The sequence below is a fragment of the Pseudochaenichthys georgianus genome, chromosome 1, assembly GCF_902827115.2.
Source record: "Pseudochaenichthys georgianus chromosome 1, fPseGeo1.2, whole genome shotgun sequence".
NCBI lineage: Eukaryota > Metazoa > Chordata > Actinopteri > Perciformes > Channichthyidae > Pseudochaenichthys > Pseudochaenichthys georgianus.
Genome location: NC_047503.1, coordinates 40,061,445 through 40,076,109, shown reverse-complemented (window position 1 = coordinate 40,076,109; position 14,665 = coordinate 40,061,445). Strand labels below are relative to the sequence as shown.

At 42.0% G+C, this 14,665-nt stretch overlaps 1 pseudogene; it reads right to left on the bottom strand.

The window, feature by feature from the left end:
* Window positions 1-259: 259 nt before the first annotated feature.
* Window positions 260-14,665, bottom strand: part of LOC117449491 (arachidonate 12-lipoxygenase, 12R-type-like) — a 27,712-nt pseudogene continuing 13,306 nt past the window's right edge.

Below are 14,665 nucleotides of genomic sequence, written 5' to 3'. Positions count from 1 at the left end.
TCTGTACTTTACATGTCAGAAAGTTGTCGGAGTTAATGCTCGTTATTAAGAATGTATGTTATAATCAAAACCCTAGGCAAAAATCAGCTTGTTCTGCATTTCTTTATTGCATTTCTTTACTAACTAGTAATTTAAACGTGTGATTAAAAGTGATTAAACATGATAAATCACAGATAATTATTGTGATAAATGCAATTCTTTTTTTATTTGATTGACAGCACACTATAGTTAAAACATTTAAAACTGAAAATGTGCCTCTTCCCTTTCTCTCTTTCGTTATTATTAAGCTCAATCTGGTCAGCAGATGATGAGTAGCTCACACCTTCTGACATTCAAATGGCCACGCTGTTTTCTATCAACGCTGGATCCATGTATGTGTATGGGATCTCCAGCTTGCTGTTTCTGACACTGATGACTGTAGTCAACACTTCAAGCTCTCCTTGAAAATCCTTTATCAGCTCCCAAGGATTCTCCTCACTGAAATGCTCCTCTGGGAACTGGCCGTGAGGGACCTGATGAGATACAATAAAAAATAAAAGTTGAAATATATGTCTTAAAACAGACAATTGACAATAGAATGTAAATTAGGGATCAGGGTTTTAGTGGCCCAAATAAGATATTCTTGCTTGAATCAAACTACCCTAACCACTTTAACTATTAATACATGTTTAAGGAAGTCTTGGGCACTTACGAAGTCAGATGAAGGCTTGCTGAGCAGCCATACGGTGGCCATTCCCTGAACGGTTGTGTTGATGTCAGGCAGTGTGTTCAGCATTGTGGCCTCGCTTGTTGTCCCCTTTGTGGTTGGTGGAGGAAGTTGCAGGGAGGTGGGAGTGTTGGGCATCCAGCCATCATAGTCATACTGTGATAAAAATAATGATTGTCAGACAACTGTTTTTTTTAAGCTACACCATGGGAGTCTTTTGATCAGTCAGTCAAATACTTTGGTCCCCCACTGCCATTTTCCAACTATTGAAAGTATTACTATTAAATGTGGATACTACATTTGTACAGAGATTGATGATTCCCAGTGGAAGATAAATGTGTAATAACATACTTTAGGGTAAACTGTGATACTGTTGGTAATCCTTTGACCTTTCATCCAAACATCAGAAACAAAGTTTTGATTTGTTCATAAGTTTAGTTTATGACTTATTATGTGGAACACTTATAACCCCTCAGCCTCAGCTGTACTTTGTGGTTGTTAACACATGTTTTCATGTTAACATGGTAAACATGCAAAATCCACTTGTTCATGTCTTTTCTACATAAACATGTGTAAAGAGATTCTGAAAGTTTCAGGAAAAAATATTCGCTCACTTTTTGTCCTGATCCATTTATATAAAAACCTGTCTGAAAATGAGCTGATCAGATTTTGGCCACTTTATGATGATTTTGGCTTGTGTAACCATTAGCCAATCACCAATCAAGGTAACCCCCCCCCCCCACACCTTATCACCTGAATCTCCTCTTAGAGCACCATTAGCCGCGTTCACACTGCGGTACTTTTCCCACAAAGGTTCATGCGAACTTATTTCATGATCGCGTTCACACCAAAAAGAGCCGGTACTAAAAGTAGTTCATGCGAACCTTTTTACCCCCTCGAAAGTCCCTGCTAGAGAGCAGGGACTTTCGAGCGGCTCTTTTTTGAGAAAAGAGCTATATTCCTGATTGGCTGGGCGAATTGCAAACCACGCCCCGTAAAACTCCCAAAAAGTTTTGTGAAGCCGCCATTTTATTATCCTCGCATTAGCATTAGCATTAGCCCAGCGCAGAAACGCAGAGAGACTAACTTATGGCAACACAAAATAAAACATGGGAGCGGTGGAGATGAGGAGGTGTCGGCATTCTGGCGATTTACTCGGAAGGCTTCAGTAGAAGCTGCTGGGAGTCCCAGCAGCTTCTACTGAAGCCAGTCCCCAACTCCGGGGACTTCCGGCCGGGGACTTGTGGCGGCAGTATACGCCGTGAAGTGGTTTGCGGCCTGCCAGTAAACCCAAAGCAGAAGAAGAAGAAGTGACGTCAGCAGCTTCATTTGCCTAATCCACCCCCAGGGACTTTTTCTGGTGTGAACGCGATCTGTACTTAGTTCATGCGAACTAAAGAGTTCGCATGAACTAAGTTCGCATGAACCTTTGTGGGAAAAGTACCGCAGTGTGAACGCGGCTATTGTGTTCTTTTTAACCAAATATCTCTCAGAGGGGCGTGGAGAGGGGCTCCTTATTTTCATCCAAAGTAACAGACAGAGAATCAGCACTTTGGAAACAGGCCTGAAACAGAGGGGATTATGGGATGCTACAATGATATTTTTGGTATTTCAAGCCAAAAACTTCAGATAAATGTTTTGTATATCTAAGACCTATAATATATTAATGAAAAACAGTGTAATAGGGGACCTTTAAAACCGGTTAAGCCCGAGAGACCCCGGTACCAGGGCACTGCCGCAACATCTTACAGGAAACAGTGTCTGAGGGCATGTTCATTTAATAAACTATGAATGTTTTATATCCATGTAACGGGAAGAAACTCATCTAACTGATCATTTACATTTTTTTTCAACAAAAACCCCACAATGCTAACGCTGAGCCTCTGAATTAGCAACGAGCGAAAAATGCTAACAGATGACTGCACTGAAATTCACTCACAAAACCTTATTATTTATCTTTGCTGCACATCCAACCCCTCGTTTCGCATCGTGAGGTGACACAGAATCGAAGGGTACCCTCATCATCACTCAATTATACGAACTCGTGGAGATAATAACAAGAACAGACATCAAAACATATGGCGCTAGGTAGCTAAAAACGCTAACATGGCTCACCTGTGTCATAGTCTGGTCAAAAGTAGTCTTCAATGGCATTACAACGATAAAAACGCGGCTGAAGTTAATCCATAGGTTAATCCAATGTGGCTGTGTCCCTTTGAAATTATTTATGATAATCCATAAACTAAGGTGACCAGATTTTCAAAATTAAAACCGGGGACATTTTGAGTTCTCATTCATAACACTCCGTTCGATGTCTCACTATGGGATGCGCCTCATCGCGGAGCAAACAGAAGAATCAATCTCATTACGCCAATCCTGATTGGCAGGTGATCTTGACATCAGCGTCAGGGAATTCACCCCCTATAAGTAGCTTGCGCCACGACGCATGCGTCATTCAAACACCTCTTCTCGCTTCAGAGCACATCTCTATAGTAGCCGGACAAGCTTAACGGTCCACAGACTGAACCCAAATATCCATTTCGGTTGACGGGCGCTCGCCGGCTACTCCTTCTGCTTTGCAGGAAGACGGTAATACTAACGCCAGTTAGTATTAAAATCGACCTCGCCCTTCTCTTCCCCGGAAAGTAAGGTAGGTGTGAGAGAGATTTTCTTTTCAGCAATGTTGATGGAAGGAATGGAGGCTGGAGTCCGCTTTATATCAAACACCTGAGTTTATTGAGAGCCACGGCCGGGAGCATTGGCAGGGTTCTCACACGACTTCATCATGTGATTCCCCAGCCAACACTGAAGATTACACAGAAACACAGCGCAAATCTACACAGATAATCAAGGAGGAGCCTCTATTTTGCGCGTCTTCTGATCGATAATCACAAGAACCTGGATTCAGAGACAAAGACAGTCTGTTAAAGTCCTCTGGCAGTTAGTCACAGTCCCCCAACAGGAAAGCGGAACCTTTAACCCTTTAACCTTTAACCCCCTGCTCTAAGTTATGGCAGACCTATGTGAAACACAAAATGCTTTTTGGTACAAACACACAACAAAATATTTCCCTCACAGATCCACGCTTTTATCAATTCATTGATAACCAATTAACATTAGTCTAAGAATATTTTCAGTCACTACTTGAATCAAATAAAACATCCTCAGAGTTGGGTGGATTCCTCATTACATTAATCACATCAAAAGCAGAATAAGATTGGAACAGCCAATCACAATGGTTGATACAGACAACCATAATAGAAAAATCATCTTTCTTCAGTGTTTGATTTCTTTTGTCAAAAAGCACAATAATAACACATGTGCAATACAAAAATATAATAGTAAAATATATGTTTCAAAAACAAGATCTTTTATCATTTATCCCTCAGTTAATCTCATTCATCAAACACAAATTCAAATTCAGCTTACATCTTTAAAGATTTACTTCAAGGCAATTCATAATTAAAACACAATTAGAATGTAGGATTATAAGAAATCCAATTGAGGTATAAAATCAGAATCAATAGGGATTCAGTTAAAAATTCACAGTTAAGGTATAAATTCACAGTGATGAATCGATCAATCTGTAATCTGTAAAGGTGCAGTGTCCTCAATCTTTAGCATTACTTTTCGTTTACTTCAATACACTTATTCAAGAGTAAGGCACTTTACTACATACATTTTATTCAAATACATTTGTTCAAAAATCTGAAAAGGAAAAGTTAGGCATTTTATTTCAACAACCTGAGGAAAGAAAAGTCAAAATATCTATTCGTTTGAAACCGTCAGGCAGGTAATTGTATTTACTGTATCAACAATGAGAGAGACTAGGCCCTCGTACTGTTAAGATTGCTCAGAGTCTGTGGGGAAAAGTTGTACCAATCCTCAGCCTCCTCGCTAATTCTGGATGCTATGTTCAGCTCACTAAACCAGCTTTCGTGAAAGGAATTGGGCTAAACATGGGAGAATGCATAGATTCTGGCATATTTTGGCTCAGCAAACAGTTGCTAATATTGTGTTCATGTGCGTAGTCTAACATTAAACTTGCTGCAGAATTAGTTTTAGTTCGTTTAAAAGGAGTGATTTAAGGCCTTTTTGAAAAATCTACATCACCTGCTGAGTATTTAAGTGGAGTGGATAGAACATTTGTTTTTCTATCTAAATGTAGCATGCAGTAGCACCTGGATTGGGAACCTGGTAATCTGGTTTCCTCGTTGTACATTTTACCTGGTAATGATTAAGGATAGTAACATTGTCTGTTATAATATTAGAAATATCTTATTGTTCAATACATTATCAATCTGAAAATATCCATTAATTTATTTTGTTTAGTGTGAAAGTGTAATCTGATCTGACAATTAATTTATTTGTTTAGTGTGAAAGTGTAATCTGATCTGACAAAATATATTTGTTTAGTGTGAAAGTGTAATCTGATCTGACAAAATATATTTGTCACCACTATGTAACACATATCTGTTCATCGGAAATATAAAAACAATCATTAATTGTACATCTGTAATCATATGGTCATTCAATTCAAATGTTATCTTTGTACAAGAGCTCGAAGAACATGTCCTCCTGACTCGTTCTCCTCCTCTCTTTATGACACAGAATGTCTGGTGTGTGAAGGCATCCCGATACTGTAGATTAGCACTGAGGTGCTGATTGGCTCAAAACTCTTCTTCCCCAGAGCACCATATTTCAAACCCCCCAATTGCTCTGCTTTTTGTGGCTCATTCAGTGAGCACTTTATGATCTCCCAGTGAACCAGAGGCTCATCTGCCTGCATTCCTTCTGCTATCTGCTTGAGAGCAGAGCCTATTCCAAATGGCACATCCAGATGCCACCCCCGTGATGGGAGAGGTTAGGAAGAAATCTGCCCTTCCAAGAACCATGGAGCCTCTGAAGCCATCGCTCGTCCTGCAGAGTTGTCTGTTTGGCCCCCCCCCCCCCCGAGCAGAAAGATGAAGAAGCATCCCATCCCATCAGAAAGTTGAAGATTAGAATCCTCTCATCTCGAAAGACCTCGTGCCTCCTTGCCCGTGGCTGGGGGTGCTCTCTGCAGCCAGAGGGTGTGACCCTCTCTCTCTGACCCTTGACCTTCAGAGCTGTCCTAGTGATTGGGTTAACACTTCATAGAGATGTTTTCCTGGGTGCAGACAACTCAAAGTAATGGATTAGCACATTATCATTCAATTACAAAAATACGATAGGCCCCTCAGAATTATTTGGGAGCCTTCCTGACACATGCACATGCATACATGTAAGGTTTGTGTTAGTCATTTAACATGCAATAATCATATACTCATCAGTCCAAAGCAGAGAAATGTTATTTTAAGTTAAATGTGAGCTAGTCCCTGTGGATATAACCCCTTCTCAATTATTCTAAATATTATATTAATTCACCATTTACCGTTTGATAAAAGATTAGTTTATCAGAAGTACATTTCCTCTTCCATAAACATAGGTTTGAGAAATGAATGTTTCAATATGAGATCAATTACTCAAATATAATTGACTCTCCCCTCCCTTTTCTTACATATGTCACATAATGTAATAACAACGTAGGAGTCTATTTAAACATGGTATCGTCTATAAGCTATTAATCGAGAAAACTCAGTATCAGCACGCAACTTGCAAATAACTCTTCTCTCTTTCCTATCCCTCTCTTATCCTCATCTCTCTATTCTCTCCTCCACATCTCTCTCTATTCTCTCTTTCTATTCTCTCTCTCTATCCTCATCTCTCTATTCTCTCTTCCACATCTCTCTCTATTCTTTCTTCCACATCTCTCTCTATTCTCTCTCTCTATTCTCTCTTTCTATTCTCTCCTCCACATCTCTCTCTATTGTCTCTTACTTCAGTTAGATATGAAATAAAACATAGAAGTCCATGTAAGCATGGTAGAGGTCATAATCCATCAGTCGAGAAAACTCAGTATCAGCTGTGCGCAACTAACAAAAACAATTGTGAGAACCATATATTATGCAGGAAATGCACACCTTTGTTGAAAAAAAAACAAAACAAACAAAAACAAAGCATCTCTGATTTGGGAGGAACAGCTTCAACCCCCTAAACATCTGAGTCACCACTGAAGGCATAGCATGAATGATAGTGGGCGTCTGAGGGTGTCTTTACTGAGAAATGTCAAACAAATTCAAAACCTTACATTTGAAAACAGGTTTGCATTCCTCCACTTAAGGTGACGTTATCATTGGAAACGATAAGAACAAACTATTTTGATATAGAATCTATAAATTGAATCTTTAGAGCAGAACAGAATGGTTGTATTTTTAGCCTAAGCTCCGTGCAGCCTCATGGTCTATATAATGTGAATATATGTAGTAGACAGTAACAGGCCCCTGACATCAGGCCTATACTAAAAATGGTAGGGGCTTTTCACAGCTCGCCAACCTGCAGGCATCCTCTGCATAGCAGTATGGATAGCCTTAAAAAACAAACAAACCCACTCTGTGGTAACGAGAGTCATATTTCTGACCCCTGTGCCCAAGTGAAGCCGTTTGACTCATCTGACTGACCCAAGGGTTTGTAGCTGGTGTGACAGGGAGGCTTCCAAGTGTTCAGAGCAGACGTCAAGCTTTCAGTTCATGGCTCGGTGGGGGGGAGCAGACCCATGTGAGACAGTCTCAACGGCTGTAAAGTTCAGTTTGAGGAATGTCATTTTCTCTGTGAGCAGGGAATGGTGTCCATTCTCGGACCAGACCATTAATGTCATGTAGCGCAGCCATAGCATCTCTGTGACTGCACACAGCCGGTCTGTAGTAGGGCAGAGCTGGGTGACTTTTAGTGAAGCCGTCCGAAGCCATAGACAACAAACGGAACACAGGATCATCAATGTCTCTCTTTACCAGTGGCTCAATCATAAAAGAAATTAGTGGGGAAATGTGGAACACTAATCCATCATGTGGAAATAAGTACTTATGGGATGAAATCAAATTATCATTAATATTAGAAACTAAAGTCAGTTAAAATAGGACTTGCACGGATCAGAATCTAATCAATACACCATTTTCCCAGCTCTGTAATGAAATGGATGACAAGCAGGTATGCAAACTTGTCACCTTTTGAATCCAAACTAGGTCGTTTGTGTGATTCATGTAGATCTGCAATACAAATATTATTTGGGGCATGGGCAAGGTTGCCAACTCTGGGTACCTGGCTGGATTGAGATTTCGATATCATGGGTTTAATTACACACATGCGCACGAAATGACTGCTATCGTGTCAGTAGCGGGACCTTAGCATATATGTAGGATATGTATATAATATATATATATAAATGCACAATATTGGACTCAGACTATAAAAGGGCACACAGTGTCATTCACTAATGAAAGTCAAACACATGTTTGTTTCCACTGTTTTATTGTGTGCCTGTCATGATAAGCAATTAATTGACGTATCAGCTCCTGAGTATTTTTTATTTTTTTTTGGGTAATCTATGGTAGGGCTAACTCATACAGTGGTGGGGCTCAAATCAGTATTTGAAATGTAATTACATATTGATTGATTGTTTGAAAAGTTTATTAACAGCTTGTATATTGGGTACAGTACAGCTCAAAAAATACAATTGTCAAGGGGATGCAGACCAGAGAAAGACTTTCGTCTTGTTTACATCAGGGTCCCCCATTTCCAATTCATCATGTCATTTAAGACATATAAGACATATTTGACATACAGATGGCTATATCGCCCCCTTGACGGTGAAACGCCACGCATGAGGTTTGGATTATTTCCCTGTCTCAATCCAAATGGAACTGTATGAAATAAAAAAGGCACATTTGTGTGACAAAATTGACATGCTGAAAACCCAACCCCGCAGCGGCGCTGTCTGAGGGGATTTTGTTGAAATACTAACATAAAATACACATTCTCTCTTGAGATGAAAAATAAATCCATCGACAGTATTACTACACGACATATTTAAATGAAGCTGAACCTGCTGCTCCTCACAGAGGAAAAAGGCTGTGTGAACTACTTTACATTTGTGGATAAGGGTGGATATCCCCCACTGTCCTGTGTGTGAAAAATGGAAGACAGCCCACACCTATCAATCATCAAACCGTGGGGTCCTATTTCATTTTCAGCATGAAGCGAACTGAAAAACCTTTCCGGCTAACGTTAGCTTTAGTACTCTTGTTCTTGAGTAGAAGTACCAGAGTGTAGGAATACTACGTTACAGCAAGAGTACTGCATTAAAAATGTTACTCAAGTGAAAGTAGAAAAGTATTCTCATCAAAATATAGTGGAAATAGCGACAGTAAAGGTAGTCGTTGTGCAGATTGGTCCATTTCAGAATAATATATGATGTGTTTTATAATGATTGATCTGGTAGACCTGCAGCTAGTCTGAAGTACTTTGTAGACTGCAGGGTAGCTGGTGGATTTACTCCAGGTGGAACTAAAGTCTGATTTAACACTTGATTATATTTCACATAATTCATCCAGATCCGCAAAGTAACTGAAGGTATGAAATACATGTAGCGGAGTAGAAATACACCATGTACCTCTGAACTGTAGAAGTAGAAGAATAAAGTGGCAAAACATTTAAATACTCAAATAAAGTACAAGTATCTCAACATAGTGCTCAAGTATAGTCCCTGTTGAGTTTATGAACTTAGTTACACCAGTGGCTATACAGATAGAAAGACTAAGCCTTACACAGAGGCATGAAAACACATCTATGAAAAATGCTCAACAATGCTGCCAGAACCACAAACTGACTGCTACAATTAAAATAAATGCCTCTATCCATCTCCATCAGATGTATATAGCACCTTTCAACGCAAGGCAATTGAAAGTGCCTTACAAAAAATGAAAGACATTAAGCATTAAAAGAAGAGCTAATAAAATAAGCATTAAAAGGACAAATACATGGATAAAAATTACAGTGCAGTTTAAAATATGAATAGTTCAATTTAACATTAAAAAGGAGAAGTTACATGGATAAAAGTTACAGTGCGGTCTAAGATATGACTAGTTCAATTAAAAGCATAATAACTGAACGCTGCTTCTCCATGTTTAGTTCTGACTCTGGGGACAGAAAGCTGACCAGTCCCTGAAGACCTGAGAGATCTGGATGGTTCATAATTTAGCAGGAGGTCAGAAATGTATTTTGGGCCTAAACCATTCAGTGCTTTATAAACCAGCAGTATTTTGAAATCTATTCTTTGACACACAGGAAGCCAGTGTAAAGACTTGATAACAGGAGTGATGTGATCCACTTTCTTAGTGTTAGTGAGGACTCGAGCAGCAGCGTTCTGAATCTGCTGCAGCTTTCTAATATATATTTTTTTGTGAGACCTGTGAAGACACCATTGCAGTGTCCAGTCTACTGAAGATAAAAGCATGGACAAGTTTTTTTTTTTTTTTTTTTTTTTTTTTCAAATCCTGCTGTGACATTAGTCTTTCAATCCTAGATATATTCTTTAGGTGATAGTAGGCTGATTTAGTAACTGTAAATCACTTACACGTGTGTGTGTGTGTGTGTGTGTGTGTGTGTGTGTGTGTGTGTGTGTGTGTGTGTGTGTGTGTGTGTGTGTGTGTGTGTGTGTGTGTGTGTGTGTGTGTGTGTGTGTGTGTGTGTGTGTGTGTGTGTGTGTGTGTGTGTGTGTGTGTGTGTGTGTGTGTGTGTGTGTGTTTGTTTGGTTGGGGGTAGCCAGATGTTCCTTTTTGTGCCTTTAGGCCATAAAACCCCCAATGGTCGCTCTGTGGTCTTGCTCAGATTCTCTGCCCCTCCAAAGGTCACGCCTGTGATTGACCTCGGGTGCAGGATTTTAGGAGCAGAGGAAAGGGGAGATTCCGTCCAAAATGCAAACCTCTCCATGACTTGTCTTTAAAACGTTCTTTAAGTCCTGTATTAAGTCTTCTGTTATGTAGCGGAAAATCCCATTTAAAAATGAAGAGCAAAATAGTTTAGTTTACTTCTCTGTCTGTTCGGATTTGGAAATGTTTATGATTTATTTTTGTGTGCTCGTGAACGAGAGAAGGAGAAAAAAAACATCTACCTTTGAACTGCAATTACTTATGTTAAAAATTGCAACATTATACTCCTTAAAAAATTGCTCAATTCGTTTAAACACATTTATTATGTGCACAATAAAACCTCAACAAGTATATTGATCCTGGCTTAACCAGCGACCTTTACTCTATTGTTCATAAGCTCAGTATTTGACAACTATTAGGATTGTAGTAATGTCTGTATAGACCAATTGTACTAGAAATAATTTGAAACAGTTTAATAAAGAATGTTAAACTATATTTAAACTGTAATTGAACTTCAACGTATATCAATTATCTGATTCCAGTGGCCAGTTGGAAACAGACAATCAACAAGGTTTTCATTTTGCAGCAACAGCGCAAAAGTTTCAATTACTGTCTGACTACATTGCAGTTAGCTGACGCTTTTATCCAAAGCGACTTACATTAAGTACATTCGACTAGGAAGACACAACCTTGAAGAAAACAGAACCCTATAAGTACATCAGGCCTCACAGAGCCAAGCACCTCAAGTGCTTCTCAACTGGCTATAGATAAGCCAGTCCTCATGTCTGAGTCTGGTTCTGTCTTATCTTCTTTGTTTTGGAATGTGTTCAATACATTACGTTTTTTTTTATTATTCATTATTACCATATAATACATAGATTTAAGAATAAATGAAACAAATAATACAACATTGAGCTGTTTGAGCTTTTCATCTTTACATTATTGTTTTATTTCTCTCAAGTCATTTAATTTTGGTGAAATAACTGAAGTTTTAGTTCATTTTACCCTGGCTGTGGACTGATTCATTATGAGTTGTTACAACGCATGCACAAGACGGCGGGTAGACAAACAAACACGAAACAATTATACAAACAAACACTGCAGTTAGACAAACAAACATAAAAACTCTCAACAACTCAGCCTGACAAAAACTCTTCCAGCCTATTTTAATCCGAATTAGAGAGACTTTCAGAGGGGCCACTAATTATGAGCCCTCTATCCTCATAATTCTCGTGTATCTGCAAACACAGCCAAATTCAGCAATTCATACAACATTCTCAAACCACACATTGGGCACTTTCTTTAGTTCAAAAGCGTCAATAATCGCGGATAATGCTGTATGCTCCTTTTTTCTACGTGCAGCTCTCCCCAGGGGGCGGAGAATCGGCACCTCCGCAGAAATGCTATTTATCCTCTGAAAACTCCTAAATTCGGCGATTTGTTTAAATACAAATCTTGCGCAAACACAGCCTAAATTCGGCGATTTGTTTAAATACAAATCTTGCGACATTGCTTCTAATTCAGAAAATCCACTTTGCTGGTGCATCTCTCAAAAGTTTCTCTGAATATTTGTTGTGTGTAATTGCCTGGTGAGTTAATTCCAAGAAGCACACACAGAGGAGATCGATGAAATTCGATATTCCTAGGTTATCATTAGCCCCAAATATTCTCATAGTTTTCACATAAGCCGCGTTTGCTCGTAGACACCTGTCCCAGCAACAAACACGGGGAAATCGGCCAGGACAATATCCCCTTGACACCGATTCCTGAGGTTATAGATTAGCCTCCAGATGTAAATGAGTAGAGAAACCCAAAAAAAATGCAGCAGCTCAGTTCTCTCAGGTAATTTTAATACACCGTTGATCTCAAACGCTGGCGAGTCAATCTCAAAATAGAAATGTACTCACCAATGTCTGAAAGATCTGAAGGTGCCTGTCCGTGACGCCAATCTGTGAGAGAGATTTTCTTTTCAGCAATGTTGATGGAAGGAATGGAGGCTGGAGTCCGCTTTATATCAAACACCTGAGTTTATTGAGAGCCACGGCCGGGAGCATTGGCAGGGTTCTCACACGACTTCATCATGTGATTCCCCAGCCAACACTGAAGATTACACAGAAACACAGCGCAAATCTACACAGATAATCAAGGAGGAGCCTCTATTTCGCGCGTCTTCTGATCGATAATCACAAGAACCTGGATTCAGAGACAAAGACAGTCTGTTAAAGTCCTCTGGCAGTTAGTCACAGTCCCCCAACAGGAAAGCGGAACCTTTAACCCTTTAACCTTTAACCCCCTTCTCTAAGTTATGGCAGACCTATGTGAAACACAAAATGCTTTTTGGTACAAACACACAACAAAATATTTCCCTCACAGTAGGTCTGATTTTTTTTTTAAGCTAGCAACACACCTGTTGCTAGCTCGCTCCCTCACTATCGACACCACGGTAGCGAGGACGTTTTTTCTTTTCTCTTCTCCACGGAGGAAGAAAGGATTAAAGGAGCATACTGTCACACCAGTCAGTATTCTCCGGGAATAAAAGACCCACACCGTCCTTTTCTCCGGATTAAGGACAGGGTGGTAACATCTTTTTTCTCCCATCTTACCTGTTGAGAGCGGGCCCTCTCCACGCCACGAGGCGAACAAGATGGACGCCTCTCTCCATCACACCAGAAAAGTCAGGGACTCGGTGGCTCGACTCGGTGGCTCGACTCGGTGGCTCGACTCTGCGGCTGCGGGTTGAAGATCTCGGGCGCAGACACACACCAGGTCTGCTCGTCCTGCCTCGAGCTGGAACACGCCCGAGGCGCTATCGACAACCCCGGCTCGTGCGGACATTGTGTCCGCTTCACCGTGAAGAGCCTCCGCCGACGGCTAGCACGCCAAGCTAGCCTGTCGGAGCAGGACCCCCCCATGTCCACTGACCCGCCGGCCGGCAGTCAAGACACGGGGGCGTCCGCCGCAGAGAGTGAACCCCTCTCCGTGTCGATCGGGGGCTCATTATCTGCGATGGCTACAGAACCGGAATCCCGCGCCCTAGCAGGCCCGGACCCGGTGACGGCAAGACACGCGGGAACGGGACCCCACGCTTTACCGAGCTGGGGCTCCCGGTTAGACCTCACCATGGTCTCACCCGCAGAGGATGTCCTCGAGCTGGACTACGATGAGGACGAAGAGGCGATGAGGACGAAGAGGACGCCTTGGCTTTCCTCCTGTCCGAGTCGGATGAACAGGAAGAGGACACCTTCATGTCATCGGCTCAGGCTGCTCTCCCGGGCGATAGCACACCAGCTTCGCCCTGTCTGACCATGGACCTGCAGGCCGTGTGTAAACGCGCTGCGGCCAGACTCGACATCCCGTGGCCTGAAATGGCCAAGGAGACCTCCAGGTCCCGCTACGAAGGGAAACATTTTCCCCAAGCAGCGCGGACGAAGAGGCAACTCCTTCCGGTCTTGCTGGAGATGTTGGATGAGGTGTCGGTCTCGTGGAGAGACCGGCCCTTCAGCAACAAGGTCCCAATCCAGGGTGCCTCCTCCCTAGACTGTGACGGAATGGAGAAGCTCGGTCTGCTCCGCATACCGCCCATGGAACCGCTGGTAGCGGCCCCACCTCCTACCGAGGATGGGCCCGTCACCAAGCAGGAACCCCACGCTGCCAGCAAAGTCGGACCGATTTCAGTCGACAATGACTGAACGGTCCTACAAAGCTGCAGCGTTGTCCGCCAGGGCCCTGAATGTGTCCTCGCTGCTAACCGCTTACCAAGCGGAGCTCTGCGAGGACCTGTCGGGTAACCCGGGGGCAGCCACTCTGGACAAGATGGCAGCGGTCACGGACATTTGTCTCCGTGTCCAACGCTGCGCCGTCCAGGCCACGGGCAAGGCAATGGGGATCGTGGTGGTGCAGGAAAGAGCGAGATGGCTCAACCTCACCAACCTCCCAGACCGGGAAAAGGAGGATGTGCTGGATATTCCCATCGTTCCCGAGGGAATTTTCGGCTCCGCTCTCGCCTCCATGCAAAGGAGGTGTGAGTCGAAAAAAGAAGGAGTACGAGGCACTCCACCTCTGCCTCCCTCGAAGGGTCCAGCCGCTGCCTTCGCAGCAGCAGTCCTTCGCAGCAGCAGTCCTTCGCAGCAGCAGTCCTTCGCAGCAGCAGTCCTTCGCAGCAGCCTTCCGCAGT